The 5,860-nt window shown below is 39.0% G+C and overlaps 1 pseudogene; it reads left to right on the top strand.

Moving 5' to 3' along the window:
* Positions 1 to 4,583: 4,583 nt before the first annotated feature.
* LOC116166403 lies at positions 4,584 to 5,635 on the top strand (annotated as a pseudogene).
* The last annotated feature ends 225 nt before the right edge of the window (positions 5,636 to 5,860 follow it).

Here is a 5,860-nt window from a genome sequence, read left to right as displayed (position 1 = left end):
GAAATGATGATTTATTTTTCCTTGACAACCATATCAAACTTCACTTAAATAAATTCAAATTAAATTTTACTAATTAATACTATAATAATCCGTTATCTCAAAACTACTACCTTAAAATTTAAATATGAACCTTTACCACCCAAAAATTACTTATCACCCTGATCCAATAATTATCAGCAAAATGTATTGGAAAAGTCACATTAAGTTCCAAAACTACGTACAGGAATTACGAACCAAAAAATCAACGCTATTGGAAGCACAAGTAGCAATATGGTTCGATGTAATAAATGCCGAGAGAAAAAACAAGAAATCCAAAAACCCGAGTTATATGCCTAGGTATTTAATTAACAGAGCCTGTCTGAGAGTCACTGCAGACATGAGGGCTCGAGCCTTCCTTAGGAATTGCTCCCTCCGTTGTCAGGGCCAGGATTAAAAATTGGGTGGCCAGTCGATTTCAGGCTTAGGCAGTCCAGAGCCTTTGTAACAGGGCCCCTCGGCAAATTTGGGTCTTCTAAGCTCATAAAACTGAACCTGATGTCAGATTAGGAAAACCCCGGTGTTTCTCATGGTACACTGGATGGTCAAGTGCAGGTTCTGTGACGAGCTAGATGAAACTACCGAGCATGTGGTCTTGATCAGACACAGAAATCAGCTTGGTAACAGTTATCTGAAACCGGGGAGGGTGAAGCAACTTAGACTAAACAGGGTACTACCCTATATTGAAAGGAACGGGATCTGAATTTGATTGCGAAGGAAAGGGCCTTCTGGTGTGCCTTGCATTTCTCCACGACAAAAATTACTCTTATCGGGTATATCTGGTGTCTTGTTAACAAAGGGTGTGATATCGCATAATGTGACTGTTGATTGTTAAAGCTACACCCACACAGAATTAAAAGTAAAATTAAATTGAATTTGCAACCTTATAACCGAGTGAATTCTTAATACAGATACATTGCCCAATGCGATTGTTCTAGAAGTGACGCCGGAAGTGAATGGCAGTGAATCTCAAACCAAAATTACAATGACCGTCAACCAAATAATATGTTTTACATTCTTGAGAAAATAAAACCCTTACTAAGTAGGGATTTAATTTAAAAATAGCAAGTGACATCTAACGGAGGAATTATACAACAGTTACTACAGGGTGTTTACATATAATAATTCTACGTTAAGAATTTTGATTTTTCTTATAAAGACATATGCTATATCATTTTCAAGAGAAAAATGTTTCCGCTCATACGTTTGTAACCTCCGAATCGTATGTTCAGTTATACTGAATCCATCCATACGCACAAGACGTAGGTAATTTCTGCAAATTTCTGTCAGCCATCTTGTGACGATTACTGATTCAGCCAACGTCTTCCAAGGGACTCTCACCCGTTTGTGCACCACCCGACAAAAACATTATTTCCAATCCCAGTACGAAGCTAATTTTTCTTTTTGATAAATTTCGCTGAAAAGTGATGTAACAAACGACATCTGTTGTGAAATTTGGATATTAGGTGCGGGTACGTGTAACAAATTATTTTCGTCACATAATAAAATGCCTTGCTGTTCTAATTTGAATGCTTCAGTGAATATTTGTGAGCTTTGTGTAGCAATATCGTTAACGCTTAACGTTCTATAACGAATCACCGATAATTGCAAATTATACTTCCATTATTAAGCATTTGTTATTTAATGATAAAACAACGGTAAAGTAAGTATAGTGGATACATAAAAAAGATCCACAATGGAACGTGATAACAGCAGACATGGCTACAAGACTATTACCTCTGCATTCAAGTTAAAGAACATTTTTAACCAATTTCGTCTTCTGCTTCACACGATCCAATTTTGTAGAACATTTCTCTTGGGCTCGACATCAGCGGGAGAGTAACTTGAGAATAACTTGCACCGAAAACAATCGCCTTTACGATTTGCACAACAATATCCTTTATTTCTTTTTCAATTATTCATAGTGGAGGAGTGTTTACACGGCAGCAATATGCTAGTTAGTCGTTTGTTACGGATGGTGGCAACAGGACGCAGTTTATTCAGTTTGAATAATGAGTAAACGTTAATCACGACACCAGTGCTTGTACTATAAATACGGGCTTAACGTGTTTTATTATACTGTTTTGCATTGCTTCATATAAAACTTTCCCGCATGGTTGCTGATTTATGTACCTTATATGAATCTATGTAACGTGTAATAAGAGTAGCGTTATATAGTGATGTTAAACATTAAAAAATTCAGACTATAGCAGCAGGCTAATGTTCAAAACTTTAATTAAATCATATTCACTATATATGTATTCAACACTAAACATCTTAAAATTGCTACCTACCGGCATTGTATAAGCATCTAACCGCTAACATGCATAACGTTATTAAACTACCGATACTCCGCCAATTATGGATGGTAATAATAAAGCATGAATAACAAAATTTTGCGTGATGTACACTTTTAATTGCACAAAAAATCACACTGCCTATTACCCATTAAAAATAGGTTCGTTCCTATACTTTGATTACATAATAAGTCAACCGTGGGAAAGTGACATTAGAATGTATACGTACAATCGGCGACACGATTTTTTGGAGGTCCATATCGCCGACTAGGGACACTACGCCGACGGACACTACGCCGACCGTGCCCACATCGTCGACAAGTGTGCAAGGGACACAACGCCAACCATGCCCACTTCGCCGACGGACACTACGCCGATCGTGCCCACATTGCCGAAACGTGTGCAAGGGACACTAAGCCGAACGTGACCACAACGCCGACTGTTCGAAAATCCAGGCCCCTCATACTCTGTCCAGTGTATGAGTTTGCATTTTAAAAAGTTTAAAAAACATGTCCTAAACCTACAAATAACCTAATATCCAAAGCTGCTTTGCTTCACACTCCGTCCAGTTTGATTAAGAATTTTCGTATGAGTCTGTAGTTCGAAAAAAGTTAAAAAAAATATTCTGAACCTACAATAACCTAACGTCAAAAGCTACTTGGTGTTGCACACCGTCCAGCTTGATTAAGAAGTGTTGTATGAGTCGACGTTATGGTCACGTTCGGCTTAGTGTCCCTTGTTCACCTGTCAGCGATGTGGGCACGGTCGGCGTAGTGTCCCTAGTCGGCGACACATGTTGGTCTCGGAATGGGAAACACCCACTTAAAAGCGTCAAGCCAGTGACACTCAAACGTGTTTTAAGTGGGTGTTTCCCATTCCGAGACCAACATACCTTAACTATTGCTTTCTCTTTTTGCTGCAACAACCTCCATTTTAAACGTCTGTAACGTCCAGTGTAATTCTTAGTTCACCGCCCGTGGTTCGTAAAACTAGATACGCACTTGCCCTCTACCTCAAATGTCATGTTTTAAATAAGGAAAGATGTATAACCTCATGCGCGCTGTGAATATAAGCGCTAATCCGATATGCGAACTTACTCATTTTACTAACTTTAGTAGGCAATGAACGGTTTATGAACCTACAGCCAATGATCCAACACAGTACATTCAAAACAAAGGTAACAGGCTTCTCTCAAAATACTGTAATAGTAATATTTTAGATCCTGTGACCTGCAAGAAATTGAAATGCTATAACGGAACAGCTCCTTCCATATACGGCCTTCCAAAAATCCACAAAACAACTTTCCTTTAAGACCAATTGTCTCCTGTACAAATTTCTGTTTATCTAATATCTCAAGATTTCTTGCTGACATTCTAACTAACAGTTGCGCCGATCGTACCAGCTATAACATCAAGGATACCTACGAGTTCGTGAACAGCATTAGAGGTCACACTCTTCCGAAAGATTACGTAGTTATCTCGTTAGACGTGGTGTCTCTTTTCACCAATATCCCACTCCAATTAGTCCTCAAGAACATAAGAAACCACTGGCCTTCAATACAACCTCAGACCACTCTTGATGAGAAAAATTTCACGGAACTACTAACTTTCACTTTCACCAATTGCTACTTTAGCTTTAATGGAAAATTTTACAAACAAAAGTCGGGAACCTCCATGGGTTCTTCACTCAGCCCGATATTAGCCAACATAGTGATGGATCACCTGCTAGATAATGTACTTCCACAACTGTCTCCTCCTGCCAGTTTCGTGTTTAAATACGTTGACGATCTCCTCTTAATAGTAATATTTTAGATCCTGTGACCTGTTGAAATGCTATAACGGAACAGCTCCTTCCATATACGGCCTTCCAAAAATCCACAAAACAACTTTCCTTTAAGACCAATTGTCTCCTGTACAAATTTCTGTTTATCTAATATCTCAAGATTTCTTGCTGACATTCTAACTAACAGTTGCGCCGATCGTACCAGCTATAACATCAAGGATACCTACGAGTTCGTGAACAGCATTAGAGGTCACACTCTTCCGAAAGATTACGTAGTTATCTCGTTAGACGTGGTGTCTCTTTTCACCAATATCCCACTCCAATTAGTCCTCAAGAACATAAGGGCCTTCAATACAACCTCAGACCACTCTTGATGAGAAAAATTTCACGGAACTACTAACTTTCACTTTCACCAATTGCTACTTTAGCTTTAATGGAAAATTTTACAAACAAAAGTCGGGAACCTCCATGGGTTCTTCACTCAGCCCGATATTAGCCAACATAGTGATGGATCACCTGCTAGATAATGTACTTCCACAACTGTCTCCTCCTGCCAGTTTCGTGTTTAAATACGTTGACGATCTCCTCTTGGGAGTTCACGAAGACCTGGTTCCAGTCATCGCAAACTTGTTCAGTAGTTTCGACGATAACCTACAGTTCACCATCGAAGTGGAAAAGGAGAAGAGTTATTGCCTTTCTCGACACCCTCGTTATAAGAGATCCAGACAACAACATTAAATTGGATTGCTATAAAAAACCGACAGCATCAGGACGGTACATCAATTTCTATTCCAATCACCCAATCCATCAAAAGAAAAATGTCATACTGGGCCTTAAAAGAAAACTACAAGCGATATCAGAACCGGAATTCCTCAGGAAAAATTTGGCGGCCCTCCGGGATGCCTTCGTCAACAATGGTTATCAAAAAAGTTGGGTCACCTCGCTAGTTTTCAATTCAAATCATACCAACCGTCATCGTACCAAGGTTCCAATCCAACCGAAAAAATACATGAAGCTATTTCACATCGACGGCCTCACCGACAAATTATCACATGAACCAAAGATCATACTACACTTTGCATGAACTAAGAAGAGACAACCTTCGCATCGTCCCGGTTTACACCAAGTCGACAAGCCAAGTTTTCACTAATCAGAAGGACAAAGTACCGGACCATTTGAAATTATACTTAATCTACCGAATCGACTGTACAGGCTGCAACAACCACTACATAGGGCAGACATCCCAGTACCTAAAGAATAGGATCAAACAACATCAAGAGAATACGAGGCCGAAAAAAGATTCTACAGCTCTGTGCAAACACCACCTAACCGAAGGCCACAATTTTGATTTCAACAATCCAACGGTATTAGACCAAGAACAGCATAGAGGTAAACTGCAGTTTCTCGAAATGTACCACATAAAACAATCGACCAACACAGTCAATTACCGGGCTGATACAAATAACCTACACTCCATCTATAATTACCTGTTTACATTAATGAAAAAAGAAAAAGACTGAGAAGATTGTCCACGAACTAGGCGGTTTTTAGTTTTTGCTTGCATTTGTTTGATTTTTATTTTATTCCTCCAACGCACCCCACTCCTCTTTATCAATTTCAATTTTTAAATTTCCCGCCTTTTGTTAATAGTGCATTTATGCACCCAGAGATGACGTTTCATTCTCTTTTCCTGTCAATTGTCCAAAACTGTTCCTCATTTAGCAATCAGTGCATTTCAATGACTT

The sequence above is a fragment of the Photinus pyralis genome, unplaced genomic scaffold (assembly GCF_008802855.1).
Source record: "Photinus pyralis isolate 1611_PpyrPB1 unplaced genomic scaffold, Ppyr1.3 Ppyr1.4_LG3b, whole genome shotgun sequence".
NCBI classification, from domain to species: Eukaryota; Metazoa; Arthropoda; class Insecta; order Coleoptera; family Lampyridae; genus Photinus; species Photinus pyralis.
The sequence above is the reverse complement of the archived record's forward strand: the minus strand, read 5'-3'. Positions and strand labels throughout refer to the sequence as shown.